Source organism: Leopardus geoffroyi, chromosome X, assembly GCF_018350155.1.
Source record: "Leopardus geoffroyi isolate Oge1 chromosome X, O.geoffroyi_Oge1_pat1.0, whole genome shotgun sequence".
Lineage (NCBI taxonomy): Eukaryota > Metazoa > Chordata > Mammalia > Carnivora > Felidae > Leopardus > Leopardus geoffroyi.
In genome coordinates this window covers 11899273-11910200 of record NC_059343.1, presented here as the reverse complement: position 1 = coordinate 11910200, position 10928 = coordinate 11899273, and positions in this window count along the sequence as shown.

Here is a 10928-nt window from a genome sequence, read left to right as displayed (position 1 = left end):
CCTTCACCCCCCCACTCGGGGACATTTGTCGGTAGAGACACCTTTAGTTGCCACAACTGAGGGAGGGGTGCTACTGACATCTAGTGGGTGGAGGTCAGAGGTGCGGCGAATCATCTTAGGTACACTGGGCAGCTCCCCACAGCAAAGAATGACCAGGCCCAAAACGGCAGTAGTGCTGAGATTGTGAAACACTGCTCTAAATCTGGGCTATTCAGTACCTAAGCCACTAGACACATTCGGCTGTTGAGCAGCTGAAATGTGGCTGGGCTGAACGCAGATGTGATGGAGTATAAAAAATACACCATGTTTTGAAGATGCAGTACAAAATGCGTGACATATTTTATTAATGATTTGATGTTGATTACACATTGAAATGATAATATTTTTTTAAATTTACTGTTTAGAGGGAGAGAGTGTGAGCAGATGAGGGGCAGAGAGAGGGAGACACAGAATCCGAAGCAGGCTCCAGGCTCCGAGCTGCCAGCACAGAGCCCCACGCGGGGCTCGAACCCCCGAACTGCGAGATCATGACCTGAGCTGAAGTCAGACGCTTAATTGACTGAGCCACCCAGGCACCCTTGAAGTGATAATATTTTGAATATATTAGGTTAAATGAAATTCATTATTAAAATTAATTCCACTTCTTTTTTTTACTTTCTTTAATGTGACTACCATACGATTTTAAATGATCCGTGTGGCTGGCATGTTTCTGTTAGTACTGTTCAAGACCTTTTTCTGATTTTCACAACTTTGGAATATCAAATAAGTTAATTAGGGGGGGCGCCTGCGTGGCTCAGTCGGTTAAGCGTTTGACTTCGGCTCAGGTCACGATCTCACGGTTCTTGAGTTCGAGCCCCGCGTCAGGCTCTGTGGTGACAGCTCAGAGCCTGGAGCCTGCTTCGGATTCTGTGTCTCCCTCTCTCTCTGTTCCTCCCCCACTTGCGCTGTGTCTCTGTCTGTCTCTCAGAAATAAATAAACATAAAAAAACAAGTTAACTATTTGAGGAAGAAATATTACATTCTTTTAAATTCTTATTTAACGTCACATTCCAAAGAACAAATCTTGGTTTTTTGAAAATGTTAAACAATTTCAAATGCTTATAAATTCCAGAATAAAATGTTCATGAACGTATATGCAAAGGAAGGTCTTTTCTAAGCCTAACATCAAAGTCAGAAACTTGACAAGAAAATACTGGTAAATTAAAATACGTATTGTAGACATTCCAGAGTTAAGATATATATCATAGAACACTCAGGAGTTGGAGGCTTTCTGTCTTCAAAGTGTTCTCCTGAGTTCATTTTTTGGTCAGCTTGCATCTTGTCGAATGTCTGAGCTCCGTGGTAAACCCCACGATGTCCTAGGATATTCAGTCTATCTTATAGCCCCCAGGGACTTGAGAATCCTGACGTTCGATCTGCTTTCTGAAACTGCAGACCATGAATGTCATGAATCATCTGTATGGACCTCTCAGCTCTGGTAGGTGTGTCTTGTGTCGTGGGGAGCACTTTAATTCTGAACTGAGTCCCGAGAGACCCTTTACCAGACCGATTCTTCTGATTCCAGAAAGATGTGGATGCCGAACTGGTCCAGATCCCTGGACCTTGTCTTGGAATTGTAATGTTTTATGACTTATGACTACAGAGATAGGACATGAAATAGTCTTTAAATTCCCGTTGACTCCCACATTCCATCAAGTTAGAATTAGGCCATCAGATGGAATCATCTGGTTTATATTGCTTGCTTTTGGAGGTTCTGTTTGTTTTTTTTTTAATTAAAAAAAATATTTTATTTATTTTTGATAGAAACAGAGCACAAGTGGGGAAGGGGCAAAGAGAGAAGTTGACACAGAATTGGAAGCAGGCTCCAGGCTCCAAGCTGTCAGCACAGAGCCCGACGTGGGGCTCGAGCTCACAAGTTGCGAGATCATGACCTGAGCCGAAGTCGGACGCTCCACTGACTGAGCCACCCACGCGCCCCTGGAGGTTCTTAACGCTACTATAGGTTATTCCATTTTTCACAGGATGTGTGATGTTTTACTCCCCAAATGGTGTAATTCTTTACAATCTCAATCACACCTGAAGTGCTCTAGGGTGACTTTTCAATTAATTCATTCAACACATTTTTACCCAGCATTTATTTTTACCCAGACACTAAGGCTGTGGAAAAGATAGACAGGGTCCTTGCTGCCAGGGTCCTTTCATGGGACTAAGCAACGCACACACATATATGATCGTGTCAGGAAAGTGATAAGAAAAAGAAAGCAGATTAGGGTAAAGAGTGGTGGTGAGAGCTACTGTTTTAGATAAGGTGATTAGGCGAGGTCCCTGTCAGGGTGACTGAATTTTAAAAGGATTTTTCAGGTAGGTGTCTAAAATTGGTTAGTTAATTTTTACTATTAAGGTTTTAGTGACTTCTTGCGGTATATCAGGTTTGTTTTGTTTCGTTTCACTTCCTTTGCCTGGTCTGACGTAGTGATCCTGTTTTAAAAGTGTTTTTGATGCCTACTTTCCCCCAAAACCATACTGTAATGATTTTCTAAGTTTCAGACCTTTCGAACCTATCCTATTAAAGGGTTGTGTCCTGTTCTTTAGCTATGTCCGTATTGTTGGAATACTTAGATTATTTCTGATTTCTGGCTCTTACAAACAACACTAGTGTGAACTGGTTTATTTTTTTAATACATCTTTTTAAATGTTTGCAGTGTTTCTTGGAAGGTGTTCAGAGGTGGGATTTACTGATTAGGAGAACTGTTTAAAATAATTTGAATTTGACACAATGAATCACTTGAAGGGAAAACTATTTTCAAAACTGCACGAACACCCAATATCAGCGATCCATATACCATCTGTTTCTCTATATAGACACCTGATATGCTGATGTGTATACCCTGTGTCTATCATCTGTCTACCCGTTCGTCACTTATCTGACGGTATCCATCATCTGCCTTATTTTAAAAAAAGTCAGCTTGCCTGTTTTATTTGAAGTTTAAGCCTCAACTCGTTCAAAACCCCTTAAATTATTTAAAAGGTTCGGTATGTCATTCAGTGTCTCTGTTTTTTGTTTGCCTTTTATGAAGGAGCCATTTCTCCCAAAGTAATTCTCCTCCCTAATACCTGTAATATCGCCGTGTCACATAAACCTGAGGTTTACAGACGGTAACTTTTTTCAGTAACAATGCTCATTGCCGAGCCGATTTGGCGCCCTTAACGTGGTGAGGGATGAATCGTGGAATAACCACAGCTCGTTAGGGAAGGGTGCTCCCAGCACTGGGGGATCTCCCGAGCTCCCCCATCACATGTGGTCACCAGGGACTGCTCCCGCGTGGACATTTGCACGTGGAGTAATCTCCTTCCTTCAGCAGAGCCATGCTAGGACGAATACATGGGTCACGCTAAAAATTGCAGCGTCCTATTTTAACATGAGTTGAACCGGTGAAAAAAATGTATACCTGCTTTGAATTTTTATGTAGTAATTTCCCCCCCCCCCCCAGCACTGTTGTTTTGAAAGTTGTCCAGCTTACAGAAAAGTTACAAGAATAATACAGCGAATATTTGTGTACCCCTCACCTCAGTTTACCAATTGTTAGCATTTTGCCACATTTGCTTATCTCTGTGTATATGCATACACATGTGTGTATGTACATACATGTATGCATGTGTGTACACACACCTGTGGAATATATATGCATGTAAGCCGCGTATAACTAATACGTATACAAATAATTTTAGATGAGCCATTTGTGAATAAACTGTGGACATCATGATTGTTCGCCAGGGCCAAGATTACAGGAGGTGAGTGGGGCAAAAAATCTAAGGGGGCGGCACCAAGAAACTCTATCATCAAAGTAAATATTTTTAAAAAGTATTTATTTAATTTTGGGAAAGCGCAAGCAGGGGAGGGGTGGAGAGAAGGGGACAGAGGATCCCAAGCGGGCTCTGCGCTGACGGGCTGACGGCAGCGAGCCCGATGTGGGGCTTGAACTCACGAACTGCGAGATCGTGACCTGAGCTGAAGTCAGATGCTCAACCGACCGAGCCACCCAGGCGCCCCAGAGTAAATATTTTAGTGCAATATTAAAAAAAAAAAAAAGATCCAGTGTTAAGGAAAAAAGCCCATGATGACCAAAATGTCAAAAATTTTAACAAAGACAGGTTATTGTTTGTTTTACGGGCTTACATAATTGTGCAACAAGAAGAGTGTTTCCACTCAGCCGAAGGTTCTGGGACCTGTGGCTGTTGGGCGCGTGAGGAACGCCACTGGCTTGTGAACAGATTGGGCAATGTGGTCTTTACGTATACTCCTGGGTTTTGACTGTAGAGCTTGCGTTGGCTTCTTCCATTGGGTGTAAAACGTGTACAAAGGGGCACACATCTCTCCCTTTGTGTCAAGCTGCATGTGGCTCTGCCCCCAGCACTTCAGCGTGCATCTCCTAGGAACAGAGAGACTCTCCTGCACAACCTCGGGGCAGCAATCACATGCAGGAGACCTGCCGGCGAGGCACTGTGATGATCTGATCTCAGTCCATATTTAAATTTCAGCGATGGTGGCATTGATGCCTTTTACGTCTTGTCCCTGCCCCCCTGCCACACCCCCACTCATGATCTGATCAAAGATCACGCATGTATTTAGTCACCAGGTCACTTTTTTCTCCTTTAAGCTAGAAAGCCTTCCCACCCCCACTCTGGTCTTTCGTGCTGTTGGCATTTTTGAAGAATCCAGCCCCATTGTGGATGTCGACTCTCGGTTTTGATTTGTGTGATTGGTTTTCTCAAGAATACTGCATTATGCCAGCTTTTAAAGGACACATCCTTGTTTGAATCTTATTGTACTGCTAGATGGAGTGGGGACGAGTGATTGCCGTCTCAAGTAGCAACACCAGCTAGCTCAGCATGCAGACAGTTATGCAAGAGCTAGAGAAAGAGCGAGGCTTTTTGCAGGAAACGTAGATCGTTCCAAATTATCAGAGGGGAGGTGTACCTTTTGGCTTTTAAGGGTCTTGTGCTAGAGAGGTTGCTGGCTGGAATGACCAGAGGTTTCTGCTCCCGGGCCGACTTTGACTGATTGGAGGGGACTTTCCAGGCTCCCCAGGGTCTCGGGAGGAAAGAGTCTCAGAACCCATGAGTGATGTCAGCCGTGGACATCTAGGTGAGGGGGCCGCAGAGGCCCTGGCTAGTGTTAAGACTATACTGGATAAGGAATGGCTGTGGCCTTACCGCTGTAGGCCATACATCATTCTTTTTTCTTACCTAACCTGGACCAAGTTTCCTGAACACACGTGCACGTGCACACACACACACACACACACACGCACGCACGCACGCACACAGGGACGACTAGAAGTCCGTAAGCTTGTTCTCCTCTTGTGGCTTGTCGTAAGCCAACCTGTTCTCCTATAATCACGGCTCATATGCTTGCCATTCAACTTTGTCCTCAAATAAATCCCCATAAATGCATGACTTTCTCTTGTAATCGTTTTTGAATTCCTGACTGGAAGTGTTGTTAAACAGTTAAGAAAAAAAAGTCAGTTCCCATTCTCCAATATTCACGAGGGGTGACCAACATTATAAATCTAGTGAGAAGGTTAAAAGCTGATTAATTCCCTCCCAGGTACTAAGGCAACAACTCGGAAATCCTCTTTATTGTCACGTTGGACAATAAACTTAAATTTGAATCTGGGAAGATGTTATCTTCTCGGAGTTTAATTAAAAGTAAATAAAGAAGCTGTACCATGAAGATTTTGCTCAAAGAATGGCGATAATAGCCAGGTTCCCCATTGTGCCTCTCTGTTTAACTCCTTATCATTCGGTCTACGTTGGGAGTAAATTTCTCAGTCTCTGCCAAAGACAAGTTTGATAGTTCTTCAAATCTTCTCCTGATGGAGTAGTGTACAATTTATCTGCTTGTGGCCCGTTCAGTTAATTCTGCAGAGACCTGGAGGGCAATTTGGCAGTATGTCTGTCAATTTTATCATTTTTTTTTTAGAGAGAGGGAGAAAGTGCATGCAAGTGGGATAGAGTGGCAGAGAGAGAGAGAGAGAGAATGAGAGGGAGGGAGGGAGAATCCCAAGCAGGCTCCACGCTCAGCACAGAGCCCGAGGCAGGGTTTAATCCCACGACCCTGGGATCATGACCTGAGCCGAGATCAAGAGTCGGACACTCAACCGACCGAGCCACTCAGGCGCCACTCTCTCAGTTTTGAACGAACAGCCTCTTTCTTTCAAAACGCCATCTGTATTGAGATAATTGTAGATTTCACACAGTCGTAAGCCATCATACAAGCAGCTCTCCTGTAAGCCATCATACAAGCAGCTCTGCCCACTTTCCCCGGTGACAGCTTTCTGCAAGCCTGCAGTGCAATGGAGATGTGCACGGACACGGATACAAGTCACTGATCTTCAGAATTCTTCCGTTTGGCTTGTACTCACTTCTGTGTGTGTCTTCGCTCCTGCAGCAATCATGGCATGTGCACGAGTGCACCTGCGAGCCAGCATTTCCACTCAGGAATCTCTCCTCCAGAAACCCTTGCACCCGTGCACAGAGCCACTTAAACAAAATTATGGACCATGGTGGTAATATAGTAACAGAAGAGATGGTAACATTCTGCCTCCATCATGGGGGAACAGTAAAGTAGTTTTGAGCCATATGGCATGCTGCACCGTAATGGAGAGAGGGACAGCCATACGTGCTAAAATGGAAAGATCTGGGGCGCCTGGGTGGCGCAGTCGGTTAAGCGTCCGACTTCAGCCAGGTCACGATCTCGCGGTCCGGGAGTTCGAGCCCCACGTCGGGCTCTGGGCTGATGGCTCGGAGCCTGGAGCCTGTTTCCGATTCTGTGTCTCCCTCTCTCTCTCTGCCCCTCCCCTGTTCACGCTCTGTCTCTCTCTGTCCCAAAAATAAATAAACGTTGGAAAAAAAAAAAAATTTAAAAAAAAAAAAATAAAAAAATAAATGGAAAGATCTGAAGAGGAGGGAAGATGGCGGCGTAGGAGGACGCTGGGCTCACCGCGCGTCCTGCTGATCACTTAGATTCCACCTACACCTGCCTAAATAACCCAGAAAACCGCCAGAGGATTAGCAGAACGGAGTCGCCGGAGCCAAGCGCAGACGAGAGGCCCACGGAAGAGGGTAGGAAGGGCGGCGAGGCGGTGCGCGCTCCACGGACTGGCGGGAGGGAGCCGGGGCGGAGGGGCGGCTCGCCGGCCAAGCAGAGCCCCCGAGTCTGGCGGGCAAAAGCGGAGGGGCCTGACGGACTGTGTTCCGACAGCAAGCGCGACTTAGCGTCTGGGAGGTCATAAGTTAACGGCTCTGCTCGGAAAGCGGGAAGGCTGGAGGACAAAGGGAGGGAGAGCTGCTGAGCCCCCGGACGACAGAGCTCAGTTTGGTGGGGAACAAAGGTGCTCGCCAGCGCCATCTCCCCCGCCCATCCCCCAGCCAAATTCCCAAAGAGAACCAGTTCCTGCCAGGGAACTTCCTCGCTCCGCGCAAACACCCAACTCTGTGCTTCTGCGGAGCCAAACCTCCGGCAGCGGATCTGACTCCCTCCCGCTGCCACAGGGCCCCTCCTGAAGTGGATCACCTAAGGAGAAGCGAGCTAAGCCTGCCCCTCCTGCCCCTGTGCACCTTGCCTACCCACCCCAGCTAATACGCCAGATCCCCAGCATCACAAGCCTGGCAGTGTGCAAGTAGCCCAGATGGGCCACGCCACCCCACAGTGAATCCCGCCCCTAGGAGAGGGGAAGAGAAGGCACACACCAGTCTGACTGTGGCCCCAGCGGGCAGACATCAGGTCTGACTGCGACTCCGCCCACCAACTCCAGTTATACACCACAGCACAGGGGAAGTGCCCTGCAGGTCCTCACCACGCCAGGGACTATCCAAAATGACCAAGCGGAAGAATTCCCCTCAGAAGAATCTCCAGGAAATAACAACAGCTAATGAGCTGATCAAAAAGGATTTAAATAATATAACAGAAAGTGAATTTAGAATAATAGTCATAAAATTAATCGCTGGGCTTGAAAACAGTATAGAGGACAGCAGAGAATCTCTTGCTACAGAGATCAAGGGACTAAGGAACAGTCACGAGGAGCTGGAAAACGCTTTAAATGAAATGCAAAACAAAATGGAAACCACCACGGCTCGGATTGAAGAGGCAGAGGAGAGAATAGGTGAACTAGAAGATAAAGTTATGGAAAAAGAGGAAGCTGAGAAAAAGAGAGATAAAAAAATCCAGGAGTCTGAGGGGAAAATTAGAGAACTAAGTGATACACTAAAAAGAAATAATATACGCATAATTGGTATCCCAGAGGAGGAAGAGAGAGGGAAAGGTGCTGAAGGGGTACTTGAAGAAATAATAGCTGAGAACTTCCCTGAACTGGGGAAGGAAAAAGGCATTGAAATCCAAGAGGCACAGAGAACTCCCTTCAGACGTAACTTGAATCGATCTTCTGCACGACATATCATAGTGAAACTGGCAAAATACAAGGATAAAGAGAAAATTCTGAAAGCAGCAAGGGGTAAACGTGCCCTCACATATAAAGGGAGACCTATAAGACTCGTGACTGATCTCTCTTCTGAAACTTGGCAGGCCAGAAAGAATTGGCACGAGATTTTCAGTGTGCTAGACAGAAAAAATATGCAGCCGAGAATCCTTTATCCAGCAAGTCTGTCATTTAGGATAGAAGGAGAGATAAAGGTCTTCCCAAACAAACAAAAACTGAAGGAATTTGTCACCACTAAACCAGCCCTACAAGAGATCCTAAGGGGGACCCTGTGAGACAAAGTACCAGAGACAACACTACAAGCATAAAACATACAGACATCACAATGACTCTAAACCCGTATCTTTCTATAATAACACTGAATGTAAATGGATTAAATGCGCCAACCAAAAGACATAGGGTATCAGAATGGATAAAAAAGCAAGACCCATCTATTTGCTGTCTACAAGAGACTCATTTTAGACCTGAGGACACCTTTAGATTGAGAGTGAGGGGATGGAGAACTATTTATCATGCTACTGGAAGCCAAAAGAAAGCTGGAGTAGCCATACTTATATCAGACAAACTAGACTTTAAATTAAAGGCTGTAACAAGAGATGAAGAAGGACATTATATAATAGTTACAGGGTCTATCCATCAGGAAGAGCTAACAATTATAAATGTCTATGCGCCGAATACCGGAGCCCCCAAATATATAAAACGACTACTCATAAACATAAGCAACCTTATTGATAAGAATGTGGTAATTGCAGGGGACTTTAACACCCCACTTACAGAAATGGATAGATCATCTAGACACACGGTCAATAAAGAAACAAGGGCCCTGAAGGAGACATTGGATCAGATGGACTTGACAGATATATTTAGAACTCTGCATCCCAAAGCAACAGAATATACTTTCTTCTCGAGTGCACATGGAACATTCTCCAAGATAGATCACATACTGGGTCACAAAACAGCCCTTCATAAGTTTACCAGAATTGAAATTATACCATGCATACTTTCAGACCACAATGCTATGAAGCTTGAAATCAACCACAGAAAAAAGTCCGGAAAACGTCCAAAAGCATGGAGGTTAAAGAACACCCTACTAACGAATGAGTGGGTCAACCAGGCAATTAGAGAAGAAATTAAAAAATATATGGAAACAAACGGAAATGAAAATACAACAATCCAAACGCTTTGGGACACAGCGAAGGCAGTCCTGAGAGGAAAATACATTGCAATCCAGGCCTATCTCAAGAAACAAGAAAAATCCCAAATACAAAATCTAACAGCACACCTAAAGGAAATAGAAGCAGAGCAGCAAAGGCAGCCTAAACCCAGCAGAAGAAGAGAAATAATAAAGATCAGAGCAGAAATAAACAATATAGAGTCTAAAAAAACTGTAGAGCAGATCAACGAAACCAACAGTTGGTTTTTTGAAAGAATAAACAAAATTGACAAACCTCTAGCCAGGCTTCTCAAAAAGAAAAGGGAGATGACCCAAATAGATAAAATCATGAATGAAAATGGAATTATTACAACCAATCCCTCAGAGACACAAACAATTATCAGGGAATACTATGAAAAATTATATGCCAACAAATTGGACAACCTGGAAGAAATGGACAAATTCCTGAACACCCACACTCTTCCAAAACTCAATCAGGAGGAAATAGAAAGCTTGAACAGACCCATAACCAGCAAAGAAATTGAATCGGTTATCAAAAATCTCCCAACAAATAAGAGTCCAGGACCAGATGGCTTCCCAGGGGAGTTCTACCAGACGTTTAAAGCAGAGATAATACCTATCCTTCTCAAGCTATTCCAAGAAATAGAAAGGGAAGGAAAACTTCCAGACTCATTCTATGAAGCCAGTATTACTCTGATTCCTAAACCAGACAGAGACCCAGTAAAAAAAGAGAACTACACGCCAATATCCCTGATGAATATGGATGCAAAAATTCTCAATAAGATACTAGCAAATCGAATTCAACGGCATATAAAAAATTATTCACCATGATCAAGTGGGATTCATTCCTGGGATGCAGGGCTGGTTCAACATTCGCAAATCAATCAACGTGATACATCACATTAACAAAAAAAAAGAGAAGAACCATATGATCCTGTCAATCGATGCAGAAAAGGCCTTTGACAAAATCCAGCACCCTTTCTTAATAAAAACCCTTGAGAAAGTCGGGATAGAAGGAACATACTTAAAGATCATAAAAGCCATTTATGAAAAGCCCACAGCTAACATCATCCTCAACGGGGAAAAACTGAGAGCTTTTTCCCTGAGATCAGGAACACGACAGGGATGCTCACTCTCACCGCTGTTGTTTAACATAGTGCTGGAAGTTCTAGCATCAGCAATCAGACAACAAAAGGAAATCAAAGGCATCAAAATTGGCAAAGATGAAATCAAGCTTTCGCTTTTTGCAGATGACA